The sequence below is a fragment of the Cebus imitator genome, unplaced genomic scaffold, assembly GCF_001604975.1.
Source record: "Cebus imitator isolate Cc_AM_T3 unplaced genomic scaffold, Cebus_imitator-1.0 Scaffold23, whole genome shotgun sequence".
In the NCBI taxonomy this organism is placed as follows: Eukaryota; Metazoa; Chordata; class Mammalia; order Primates; family Cebidae; genus Cebus; species Cebus imitator.
The window spans coordinates 8844967-8859136 of NW_016107338.1; the positions used below are offsets into that span (position 1 = coordinate 8844967).

At 39.3% G+C, this 14170-nt stretch overlaps 1 protein-coding gene and 1 pseudogene across 1 annotated transcript in view; both read left to right on the plus strand.

Annotated features, from left to right (window-relative positions):
- The window catches only part of SERTAD2 (SERTA domain containing 2), a 121169-nt gene that overhangs the window by 21469 nt on the left and 85530 nt on the right, over positions 1-14170 (plus strand). The gene's annotated exons all lie outside the window — the stretch shown is intronic.
- LOC119470141 lies at positions 7871-7951 on the plus strand (annotated as a pseudogene).

Here is a 14170-nt window from a genome sequence, read left to right on the forward strand (position 1 = left end):
GAATAGTAATTGTAAATTGTTCTATTCTGCTACTTCCTTTCCCATCTAAAATGTGTGGGGTGATGAATTGTGGGTTTTTCCCCCCTTAGTCAAGACATCTATGCATTAATGTCAGATACGCTCTCTCTGCATTCAGCAACTCCTAGACAATAAGGTAACACACTCTTCTGCCTCCGAGAGAGCCTTTGAAAAACCTAGCATAAGCCTACACTCACAGCTTAATTGGGAAGATTTATTAACAAGATGATCCTGTTGCTCATTTGGCTTCTGAAAGCTACATAAAACTGAGAGGATGAATGGTCGTAATTCTTGTGTGTTGTTAACTGGAAGAGACAAAACCAACATGAAAGGACTGCTCTATTAGTTAGAAATCAGAATTTTATTGGGGGAGGAGGAGAAAGTTGAATAGCTACTGGTGAAAATACAACTTATTAGTTATACAGAACAGTTGTCTTTCCTCATGTGTCTACTTCTGGTTTACTTTCAGGCAGTTACAAAAAATAGAAAAAGAACTGTTACCTTTCATGATTTATATAGTTGCGTATATGATTTGGGAATACTGCACATTTTAGGTAGCTCTTGGTTTTCTGCTTGTGACTGAGTTCGTTTTTCAGGTTAACATTAAGAATAGGTGGGAAGGGTGCTTAGATATGTGTGGAAGTAAGTATGTGGACCTTCTCTGCTGAATGCCCAGAACTTCAAGCAGCTCACCTGAGAGGTGTATGTTTAGGGAATACAAAATTATGTTGATTTTAGTTTACCCTTGACTGAAAATGTGTTAACACCCTTGACTGAAAATGTGTTAACATCCTATACATTAAAAAAGCAAATGTAGTTTTAAAAAAAACTTTTTTTTTTTTTTTTTTTGAGATGGAGTTTCACTCTTGTTACCCAGGCTGGAGTGCAATGGCGCAATCTCGGCTCACCGCAACCTCCGCCTCCTTGGTTCAGGCAATTCTCCTGCCTCAGCCTCCTGAGTAGCTGGGATTACAGGCACGCGCCACCATGCCCAGCTAATTTTTGTATTTTTAGTAGAGACGGGGTTTCACCATGTTGACCTTAAAAATGCACTTTGGCAGATAGTAGGCATGCAAAAAACGAGTTTTAAATAAAGCTGTGATAACCAGAAGTTAATTATTTAGCAACCTCAATAAGCTAGCATCTATACAATAGTTGGCTAAAATATATCCAAGAAAAAAGTACTGTTGGGCCGGGCATGGTGGCTCATGCCTGTAATCCCAAGCACTTTGGGAGGCTGAGGCAGGTGGATCACCTGAGGTCAGGAGTTTGACACCAGCCTGGCTAACATGGTGAAACCCCATCTCTACTAAAAATACAAAAATTAGCTGGGCATGGTGAGGATAGCCTCCTGAGTAGCTGGGTGCATCTGTAGTCCCAGCTACTTGGGAGGCTGTGGCAGGAGAATTGCTTGAACCTGGGAGGCAGAGGTTGCAGTGAGCCAAGATTGCACCACCACACTCCCGCCTAGGCAATTGAGCAACGGTCCATCTCAAAAACAAACAAAAAAACTACATTTTGGGTGAAAGAAATGTATCTTACTGATAAAGTAAAACAACCTAAAAGGGGTATTTATTTTGCATTTTATTTCATTAAATGGAAAAAACTGTTTTGCCTTTAAAAGATGATACTACCAGTTTTTAAAATTACAGCAGACTGAAGGAATAAAGTATATAAAACATTCTTAAAGCCTCCATTATGAAGAAACAAAGAAAACAAGTCACTGCCTTCTTATCATCTTTCTCTTTTTTCTGTGAGTGACAAAGAATAGGAGCAAGTAACAGCTGCCGGCCAAAGCCTCTCGCTTCTGTTCTGCAATTAAAGTCTCAAAGTCGGGGGCTGCTGTGAGAGTGGAGTGACACGTGTAGGGAGCAGCCCGAGCAATGCGTTGTGCTGGCCATGCAAGGGAGCATCCTGCAGTAAGCTGCCCATGCAGGGAGTAGCCATGCAGGAGCTCAAGCTGAGAGCAGCCCTTGCAGTGCTATGTGTACCCTATGGAATGCAGTGCAGAAAGCAGCCAGTGCAGCAGGCATACCAGTCTGGGTCTTCCCCAACACTGCCGTTGGGGAAACCCACACCTATTCTTACAGGAATGGCAGTATGGGGTCTGCCCAAACCAGCTTTAAGTGAAAAACAAAACAAAGGAAAACAATTTCTAAAGTGATGCAGCTTATCATCTAACAGGCAGTGGAGTTTCTTAGCACTGCCTGAGGTTGTTTGTAATTGTAAACAAATAGTAGTAAGGGCAGAGGCCAGATGTTAGATAACTGAAGTCAGTGGTAGAGACCAGCTGGAGAGCCAAGCTGGGCTTAGATTTTAACTCTTACGTTGTCTTACTGTCCACTCCACACATAGATAATGAGCAGAAAACAAAGTAGAATTTCAATTTCAATTCTTCAGGAAAGCATTAGCATTTTATTTTAACACCTCAGAGTTTGTTGAAAAAACCATCTTGGCAGGTCGGTACAAGGAATAATAGCATCTGTATTTATATGGTGCTTTGCAGTTTGTAACTGCTGTCATGAGCATTATCCTATTTAACACCCACAGTCACAGCCACCTTGTAAGGTATTGTCTTTTCCATTTGACAAATGAGGAAACAGACTTCTGAGAGTTTACAGCTTGTCCAAGGACACACAGCTAGTAGTTATTAGAGCCATCCTGCTCCAGTGTTCCCTCCACCATGCACCCAGCACTTTGATAGCATCTAGCTTCCTGTCTTCCCTATCTCTCACTCTCATATTTGCACAGAAAACCATAGTCTAACAATCTGCCTTAGGAACCATTCCATGTTACTTACAGTAAGAACATACATGTCATCAAAGGGTAGCTTCTTGATTGACTTTGAAGTCAATAATTGAATAAAAGAGGAGCCTTGTTATTTCTTACTTAGAACCATGCTGAATGACCCTTAGGGACCATTTTGTTCAAATATGTATATATATCTAAATCTAGAGTAAAGGCCTTCATAAGGAAAGTGAAACTCCAGTTAATTGCAAAGACTAGGGCCCACTTCCTCAAACTCAGACCATTGTGTTCTTTCTTTTAAACACCTTCCTCAACAGAGGTACAGTCCTTGTCTTAAGAGCCATTTTGACTTGAGCTTCAGATATTCCTGAGTATCTACTCTATGCAAAACCCTGTGTGGAACCAGCTCTGCAGGAGTTTCAGATCTAGTGAGAGAGACTTAATCTAGGAGAAAATGCACCCAGTGCTAAGTCTTCAGCCATTTAAAAGACTAAGAATGTCATAGATAATCCAGATTCAGTCTTGGTTGTCTGGAAACATTTATGAAGAAGCCCTTCTTATATGTCCTTATATGACCTCCTATTTGTAGAAAAATAGCAACTGTGGCCACTTTGGAACTTTTGGAATAATTCCACCCATTCCTGAAAAGCCGAAGTATAAAGATTAAAAGCAAATCAAACTGTGATTATTAGCACCAAGTTTATCTTTAGGCCTTGCCCTAAAAGTTTTAACTTAGAAAATAACATAAAACTCATACCTTATTATAAAAGCCCTGGTAGTAACTTTGAACTCCTTAAAGTACATTTTCAAAGAACCGATGGTGAGGAAGCCACATATTTCATGGCCTTCCCTGAGCACTGATCAGCCAAGAACCTGGAGAGCCTTTCTGAGTATACCCCTGATAATTTGGGCTGTCTGCAAGTCAAGCTGAATTGATAGGGAATGCAGAATTGATCAGAATAATTACAAGTGCCGTTATATAAAAGAGATCACTTTACCAATGAACACTCACAGAATGCCTTTATAGACCTAACTTGCGCCAGAATTAAGTTTGTCTTTCTCAATAGTTGCTTTCAAAACTGAACAAACTGCATTGTATAAATGGGTCAGCTTTTACGGTATTCTGCATAAAATATTCAGATATACACAAAGGCAGTTGGATTGTAAATTTCAAGGGCAAACTAGTCTCCAATAAAGCAGGTATGGGAGGAAGCTGTGTTATGTTCTTAGAGGAATGAGTTTCTCTTTAACTTAAAAAACTGCATTCAATATCCTGCTTGCTTCGCTTGATCATACTCAGCTTCTATTTTTTGCCTTTTAGCCAACCTCTTTTCATTTTCTCATGTTTCTGCCTCTCAGTCAGAAGTATTCCGCCATAATCAGGTGATTTTGCCCTCAGTTAGTTCTCCAGGGCCTAAGAACTCAATAGAATAGAATAATTTTGGGTTAGTTTTTTTGGCTATTTTTTGAGACAGAGTTTTGTTCTCGTCTCCCAGGCTGAAGTGCAATGGCGCAATCTCAGCTCACTGCAACCTCCACCTCCTGGTTCAAGTGATTCTCCTGCCTTAGTCCCCTGACTAGCTGAGATTACAGGTGCATTCTACCATGCCTGGCTAATTTTTGTATTTTTAGTGAAGATGGGGTTTCACCGTGTTGGCCAGGCCGGTCTTGAACTCCTGACCTCAAGTGATCCACCCGCCTCGGCCTCCCAAAGTGCTGGAATTACAGGCATGAACCATCCATGCAGCCAATTTTGGGTTAGTTTTTAAAAAATAAAGACACTCTATTGATAAAGGACTGTGTAGTACCTAACTACCTTAATGTGTCTCATTGGCTTTAAATCAGGTCAGAGACAGAAGTAAAATATTATAAATACATGAGCTTTACCAAAGAGGGTTTCAGGATTCCATCTCCACTTACCATGTTTACCCCAAAATATTCTTTATTTAATTATAGTAGTGAAGGGAAAGTTGAATTTCAACAATAATCCTTTTGTGTTTGTAGCTTTTAGTGAATTGTGCCAGTTTCCCCTCTTCCATGGTAAATGGAGTATGTTGAGGGCAGGGAGGTTCATGAATTTTAGGACAATAATATGTTTATTATTTACTGGGATTGAAATTTTCAGTTTAACTCTTCAGTCTCCAAGTCTTTAGGGCAAAAACAGGCATTGCATGTATATTTAATTGAAAGTGTCAGAAACCTATGAAGGTAACTTAGTAGAAAATGGGGACTTACTGGCTTACAGGATCTAAGAAAGAATTGGGCCACAAAACTGTGGGAAGAGCACTAATGCAACTGGCCTCAATACAGCCAGAACTCTCTCCGTCTTTCATCTCTGCTTCTTTCCTCATGTTTATTCCATTCCTTCTCATAGCAGACCATTTCTCCATATGGCTGGAAACATGGCCACCAGCAATTTAGCCTACAGCTTCTGTTGCTGAAAAGTTCTGTGAGTGCCAAGTTAAAAAATTATAATGAAGTAACTCATGAGGCGAGGGTCACATAGAAACATGGTGACATGTGTGTTTGCCTGTATGACTATACATGGCTGGGTGGGTATTTCCCTGGATAAGAGATAGTTGCTGGGCAGAAAATTACCCAGCATGTAAGCTCAGTACAGTGTGTCCAACTAGTGTTTTTCAAATGTTTGGACACAAACCCACAGTAAGAAATGTATTTTACATTGAGACACATATATACACACATGTTTGAAAAAAATTTTCTTCAAAAAATACTCATTCTCACTATATACAAGGCATTTTTCTATTTTCTATTATATTCAAAGGTAGTTCATTTTAAAAAAATTCTGACTGTAACTCACCTAATTGATCTCATGACTGAGTGGATAATGACCTGTAGTTTGAAAAATACTGTGCTAGACATCAAAAGTATCAGGTCAGTTCATGTGTCAGTAGATATTTGGGTATAGATATTTGCTGAGTCTTGAAGGAATAACTTGCATTCTAGAAAGATACTAGGGACTCAAGGGTGACAAATATGTGACGTGGATGCCTTTCCAGTTCCCATGGTGGAGAGGGCAGCAGCTCTCCTACTAAGGAATATTCTGGAGCCTCTCCCCAGCCCTTTGTAAAGTCAAGTAAGTTAAAACAAGTGCCCTGTGCTATCAGCCACACTCCTCTTTGTTTTGGATTTACCTTTTGCTGAGAAATACTGAAATTCTGTGGACCTAGAAAATTTCCCAAAGTGCTTTCAGTTCTCTCTTAAAACAAAACATCAACACAGCTTTCTTGAAAGCTTTATTGTGGCTGCAGGAGGGGCAGCTTTCCTGATCACTGTGGTACTATAAAAGGATGGATGATGTCCTTACCTATCCAGGAATCAGTTGAAAAACTCTTAAGGTCTCCAATCGATTTTTAATTTTCTGTTGAAACATTTGAATCTATAACCTTCCATCTCTTAAATTGCATTAAAAGATTCAGTTGGAAACTTAGTAACAGTAGTACAGATTGACTTCTGAATGTGACAAATGAAAATGCAGAGAAGAGTGGTGGAGTTTCTTGCCATATTGGAAGCCCAAAGAGGCCCTTAGCAACTAATAAGCAAATATTGCTTATTAGGGATCTAACTATGAAATGCAAAGCAATACATTTCCTTGAAAAAATACTCATCCTCACTGTGTGCAAAACATTCTTCTATTTTCTGTTATCTTCAAAGGTAGTTTATGTTTTAAAAATGCTGATTATAACCCACCTAAATGACTCATTCTTCTAAAATAAAACTTTTAGAAAAATGTAATAGGAGTATAGAGTTAGGGGACAGAGAAAGATTTCACCAACAAGACACAAAAAACACTGACCATTAAGGAAACGACTGATAAGTTTGACTTCTGTTGATGAGCTTCTATTCACTGAAAGACAGATTAAGAAAAGTACTTAGAACACAAGAGATAAATGACTCATATTCAGAATATATAAATAACTACTGGTGGGAGTATAGACTGGTACGACCCTGTTTACCAGTGTCTCATACAGCTGGAGATAAGATACCCTGTGATCCAGCAGTTTCACTCTTAGGTTTATACCCTAAAGCAGCAATTCCTCATACCTTTTGATCTCACTTGACACTTGATCTCCTCTACACTTTTAAAAATTATTGATGACCTCAAAGAGCTTTTGTTTATATGGATGATATCTGTTGATATCTACCATAGCACAAAATGGAGACATTTAAAAAATATTATTCATTGGCTGGGCGTGGTGGCTCACACCTGTAATCCCAGCACTTTGGGAGGCTGAGGCGGGTGGATCACGAGGTCAGCAGATTGAGACCATCCTGGTCAACATGGTGAAACCCCGTCTCTACTAAAAATACAAAACATTAGCTGGGCATGGTGGCGTGTGCCTGTAATCCCAGCTACTCAGGAGGTTGAGGCAGGAGAATTGCCTGAACCCAGGAGGCGGAGGTTGCGGTTAGCCGAGATCGCGCCATTGCACTCCAGCCTGGGTGACAAGAGTGAAACTCCGTCTCAAAAAAAAAAAAAAAAAAAAATTATTCATTTAAAAACCCATTGTGTGTTAACATAAATGATGATTTTTTAATGAAAAATACCATTTTATCAAAACATAAAAAAATTAGTAGAAAGAGTGGCATTGTTTTACAGTTTTGTAAATCAGTTTACTGTCTGGCTTAATAAAGGACAGCTGGATTCTCACATCTGCTTTTGCATTCAGGCAGTTGTGATGTGTTGTTTTGTTTGAAGCATATAAAGAAAATGTGGCCTCACACAGATATGTAGTTTGGAAAAAGGAGGAGTATTTTCATAACCTTTCAAATAATTATAGATATTCCTTTTTGATACCCAATTAAAACTTTGACAAATGGCAGTTTGAAAGATTAGTGGCAGTATGAAATCTGAATCCATATCCGTGAACTTTTAATGTTTATTACATTAAAATATTTGGTTTACTTTGCATGCTAAGTAGGTTTTTACTTATGTATGATTTTGTAATATCATGCATTGATTATTTGGAAACATTGGTTTACTGAGTTACATAGATCTTTCCATTGTTGACACATTTTATTATATAATATTAAAAATATCGCATTCTGTAACTTCACTAATGATCTCATTAGAAAAGTATTTAAGGCTATACTTTCAGGGATCATTTCTATAGTTTGTTACTAGAAAAGTGTTTAAGTATTGGGAAACTGTCAAGCTCGTAGTGGCAGACATGTTTTCCACAACTAATTTTCACTTGAAAGCCTGAGTTTTATCACTGGCACCAACCGTCAGTTGGTTTTCGGCTTTATTTTTTTAGTAACTTTTAAGTTTTTTAGATACAGGAACTTGCCCTGTCACGCAGGCTGGAGTGAAGTGGTGTGGTCATATCTCACTGTAAACCTCAAACTCCTGAGCTCAAGCTGTCCTCTGTCTCAGCCTTCCAAGTAGCTGGGACTACAGGTGCATGCCATCACGTTGGGCTAATTTTTTTTTTTTTTTTTTGTAGACATGGTTTCACTGTGTTGCCAGGCTGGTCTTGAGCTCCTGACCTCAAGCAATCCTCCTGTCTCAGCCTCCCAAAGCACTGGGATTACAAGTGTGAGACGCCACATCTGGCCTGACAGTTGTTTTTCTTCAAGTAGTAGGTTCACTTGTCTGCCAGATACTCACATTGGAATAACCATAGTTTGTCTGACTGTCATTCCTTCAGCTAAAAAATGGTGTTTTGTGATAAAAGCAACTATGTCAGCTTAAAGGCAAATAACCGCCCCATTGCTTTTCCCCCAGGCAACCTTCCTACCTTGGTGTGTGGCAGAAGGGTTTTGTGTGTGCTCTCCCATTTTGTCACACAGAATATTAAAAAGACATGTACTCACTGGAAGAGATTTAATAAAAGTAATCTTTTTTTCTGCCTTACCAAGGACATTTTAAAGTGAGACTGGCATATTTAGTATGTAGAGTAGAGGAATACGATGACTGCTAGTACTGCCTTTGTTCATGCTAAGGCCCCAGCAGTTCTGCCAGCCCAAATGTCAACAGTGACAAGAGGCAAAGAATATCTTAGAACTAGGATGAAAATAGTTTTAACTTCATGGACCCTCTGAAAGGGTGTGGGGATTCCCAGGGGCCCTGCTCCCCTCCCCACAGGACCACACTTTGGAAGCCCTAGGGCATGCCCAGCTCTTGTGCACCAGGAGTACGTGCACTACAATGGGATGGAAAGCAGGGGCCACGATCAAGGAGGGTGCGTGGCTGGGAGGGAGGGAGCTTTGGCAATACTGACAAGGTTTTAAGTCTTGACCTGGGTAGGGGCATTTGTTCTAGACTATGTATGTTAATCGGTCCATTTATATTTGTGTACTTTTCTAAAAGTCTGTTATGCTTTTAAGATTTTTTAAAAATTAATTTTCTCACACAGCCTTGACTTTTAAGTTTTGTAAACTGCATTGTTAGCCTCTGGTTTTGTGATGTAGACGGTGTTGAGAAGGAAAGAACCATCTCTGATACTTCCCTCTTTATCCTCTATGCAGGATTTATTTGTTGAACCTTTTCTGGGCTGTGTTTTTTGGGATTTTGGGGCTGTGTTTCCTTTGATTATATTATAAGTGAGGTAGGAATTTAAGTACTGTTATGTGCAGTTTCCCCCTCATAGTTACTGACATAATTAAGGCAGTGAAAATTATATGAAGTACTTTTTTTTTTTTTGAGACAGAGTCTCGCTCTGTTTGCCTAGACCAGAGTGCAGTGGTGCTGTATCGGCTCACTGCAACCTCCGCTTCCTGTGTTCAAGCAATTCTCCTGCCTCAGCCTCCTGAGTAGCTGGGATTACAGGCATCTGTCACCACATCCAGCTAATTTTTGTATTTTTAGTAGAGGTGGGGTTTCACCATATTGGCCAGGCTGGTCTCGAACTCCTGACCTCAAGCAATCCACTTCCCTTGGCCTCTCAAAGTGCTGGGATAACAGGTGTGAGCCCTGCACCTGGCTAGAGTACATTTTTTAAAAATCCACAACTTTATATTGTGCTTAGTTACTTGAGATTTAGCAACCTTGCCATAGAAGCTATTCCAACTCTTATTATTTTCTGGAAGGGGAACAAAATGAAGAGTAATGAGTTAGAACATGAATTGTAGAATAAAACCATTTTTAACTTCCTTAATAACGTTGCTGTTACTAAATCTTAAAACTATGGGCTTTGTAAATGAAATAAAGTATAGTAAGATTTTGGCCCTGCCAAAATCTTAAATTGCTTATGGTCATGCCTTTAGAATTTTAGGAACACATTCACTTCAGATGTCTCATTTTCTCTCTTTAACACTGTGAATTAGGCATAACAGGTACTAATACTTCCATTTCATATATAGGAAGAATGAGGCATAGAAAAGATCACTGTCTTACATACAACTAATTCAGTAGCAAACCCAGAACTAGTCTAGATTTCATGACTCTTAGAATTTGCTTCCCCCATAAAGCTAGTTTAATTGTAAGCAATTCAGGATAGCCATCAAAATCAGGGACCTTTTTGTCCCTGCCTTGTGGGTCATTGTGTGGCAAGCCAAGCTCTCCCACCTTCGGTCTGTCCTATATATGCATCGGCATCATCTGCTCTGTTTTTTTATATTCTGAGACTAGAAATGAGAACATTTAGGAGACCACAAAGACTAAATTAAATTTCAATTTTGTCTGTTAGAGTCCATTCAGGTGTGCGTTCTCTGCTACTAAGCATAGCCATCAGCATGAACCCTGGTGCTGTAAGTGAGAGGCGTGTTAATTCTCCATTTATCAGCTGTCAAGATGACTGGGAAGCAGTGGGGTTGGGCTGTGGATAAAAGTGATTAACTTTGAGATGTACCTGATCTCCCAACAGGAATGTCTTCCAGTTCCTTGGCATTGGTTCATAGACTTGGGTTTTGTGTGGTGTGCAAGAGTGTATGCAGTAAGAGGAAAGAATTATTCAAGCTTGGTTGCCACAGATTAGCAAAGATTGCCTGGGCTCTGTTGTGTATATGGGATGGCGTCCTCACAGAACTCATTCTTATTTAAATGGACCTGTAAAATCCTTGAAAAGCAGCTAAGAATCTCTGGCAAATGAGTGAAGTAATTAGAAAATAAATTGAGGCTCTTTATATAGTTTGTCCAGGCTAATCTTTTTTTTAAAAATAAGGTTTACCTTTGTTGATGTTGGTGTCTCTAAATAAATAAAAACGTTTTCAACATTATAGGCCATGTATTTCACAATGCAGGATCCAGATTCAGTAAATACCTTTCTCATTAAATCCTGACAGGATATTATTTGTAAGGCATAAGGTCTGAATCCAAGTGTTTCACAAGTGATAGATAACAGAAATCTAATAAATGAATCTGCTAATTGTGTTTTTCCTGATGCCTTTCAAATAGGGAAGTCTCTAATTATAAGCAACCCCTACATACAAATGGCTGCTGCTCTTGCCCCAGTCTTCCTTTTCTAACCAGGCCCAGATGCTAATACCACAGAAGGCATTGTCAGTGCTTGTAGAGAGTCAGAGGAACAGAGCAGAGGAAGAAGGAATAGTTATGGAAACAGTAAGCAGGGGAGCAGAGTCCATCTGGACCTATTGTGGTGCTTTCGTGCCCTCTTGTTTGCTGTTGGAGTTTTTCTTATTTATCCTTGTTAAGTGCCACTGAACAGAGTAACAAGTTTGGGGTAACAAGCGTCTTCTTTAACATATGTCAAAAAGGTTAAGAGCATGAGCTTTGGAGTCTGACACTGCAGACTTGAAATTGGGCGTTACTACCTCCCAGTGGTGTGACCTTGGGCAGGTTGGTTCACCTTGCCTGTCAACTCTATTTTGTCTTCTGTGAATGGGGATAATTGTACCTACCTCCCAGGGTTACTCTAAAGATTAAATGAAGATCTGTATCCATACAGTGTACCTGACCCCATGCCAAAGACGTACTGAATAAGCTTTTCCTAGACAATAGTTCTTAATGTATATGCAAACAACTAAAAGGTTTACTAATGATCTATAGAGCATAAATTATTTTTATGATTTATGTGCTTTATTTCAGTTATTGTCTTGAACTTGATTCTGTGGAAGCACTGACATTTTGAGAGAAGTGGGACAGTTGGGAACTTTTAGCATGGAGGTACTAGGGAAAAAAGGCAGTTCAGGATGGGGAACTCAGGAGATTTAGAACATCCTATGGAGCTGGGAAATGGGAAGGAGAATTCTAAAAGTGGGAGAGGGTGTATTCTTCCTGCAGATGAACCACATACTCATTGTTAGGACCCTAAATTCAGGCCTAGACTATTAACACTGTAGTCTTCCCTCTGGCTATGTATTCAGTCACCTGTAGAGCTTAAAACAAATATCCATGCTTGGGCCCTGCCCTAGTCTCTCAAATGTGTTTCTCTAAGGGGTGAGACCCAGAAGCACCTCAGGTAATTCATATACAGCCAGGGTTGAGAAGCACTTGAACTATGTTTGGGTTAAGTATACTTGTGAAGGCTAGCCTGAAAGCCTGCCCATTCTGTCTTCTAAACAAATGGGAACTTACACACGTACACACACACACACACACACACACACACACACACACACGCAAATATACAGTTTTAAGTTAACCAGAACAATACTTCATTGATTCAACAATCATAAGGAGTGCAGAAGAGATGCTGTTTTCAGCATTTTTAAGATGGAGAGGTAAAATTTATTCACATTAAGTATAAAATTTCCAAGATATTATGAATGCCAAATAGAGGTACAAATTAGGATGACCGTTCAGAGGAAGGGCAAAGTATTTCAGTGCTAGCATGGAAGGCTTTTTGAAGGAAGTACCATTTGAACCAGATCCCAAAGGACAGCTAGGGTTTTAGACCGTAGGGGTGAAGCAGGGGAGAGACATTTCAGAGAGAGGGAATATTGCAAGGAAAGACTTGGAGATGTCAAAGCCCAGGGCATATATATAGGAAGTATTTCGTTGTGCTGGGTGATTGAAGCAGAGAGAATGTTAACAGAAAAAATTCTAACTAAAAAGTAGGGACAATAGATGGACCAGATGGGAGAGATATAAGTTCATGCTAAGGAATATGGCCAGTTAATGCAGGTCTTGAGGAGGGAGATGTGGACAGAGCTGTCTTCTAGGAAGCTGAATCTGACAGTAAACTGAGGGGAGAGGACTGGAAACGGATATGTTCTCATGGACATATGTCTCTTCTGAAGAAAAGGGGCTGTGTGAAGGAGTGAGGGAACAGTGCGTGTTGAACAATGAACAATGGTGTTTGGGCTGACATGATGAGAATGGGAAACAGGAGAGGAGGCGGCTGGATCTGAGGGGAAGCTCATTCTTTCACTCAACCCGCTATTGCCTACTGTCTACATTTTATTCCTCAATATATGTGTTGGCCCATTTCAAACCACTGTTTCGGTTATTCCTAGAGATGCAAAGGCACAGAAAAAAAGCTAGAATATTTTTTGAAAACTACCTCTTTTTCCTGAGAATTTTTTTCTGGAACTGAGTCTGGAATATTGGAAAAATAGTTTCAGAGAAGATGTTTCCTTTGTAACCTGCTTATAACTGCTGATTCCTTCTAGATTACTTCTAAAAACCCAGCAATAGGAAGACTACACTGGAAAACCATCCACAGCACTTATTTCCCCGAATCTCATTCTCCCTTTGTCAGGCATTCTTTATATAATGGCCTAGATAAAATGAACTCTTTGGGAGGGTATAGGTGCTTTTCCACTAATAAGCACAGAGAAATACTCTATTTAGAAATAGGAAGAGATTCAATAGAAGCCAACCCATGTAGCTGCAGGACTCTAATATCCAGAAAGTAAGGAAGGCGTGTGGGTGTAGGATCACCCTGGCTTAGCCCTGGACGAACTCAGAGTCTTGGAAAGGGACAATGATTTGTGTTATTTCCAGTTAATATAAATGTTAAAAGTGAGAAGAATGGCTACTGTTAGTGCTGCCTTAGAAATGAGACTAATTCGGCAAAGCCGTGCATGATAGAAGTTATAATCAGTGAGATTAGGGGTAGGAAAGTGGCTTTCCTTTAGGAAGTTTCCTCTGCTTTAATGAAATTGAAATGTTAACATATATATGAAGACAATAGAAAATCATTAGACATTTTAAATTTGATAAAGGATACCTAGTCACAATCATTGAACTGCTATTTTTATATCTGCCGTTTGACTTATTCCATGTATATATGTTTTTATGCAGTTGTAAATAATATCCATACAATGTTGTATCCCAGAATAAACACTTAAAATATAACAGTGGTATTTTTGTATGTCAATCTCATTTTTAGAATAAAAATTTAATATTATGAATATTTTATTATATGTATTCATCATAATTTATCAAGCAGTTCTCTAACACTAGATTATTATTTCTTGTTTTTAAGTACTAGAGAAACACTGCTTGTGTATCTTTTACATACACCTTTTTGCTTTC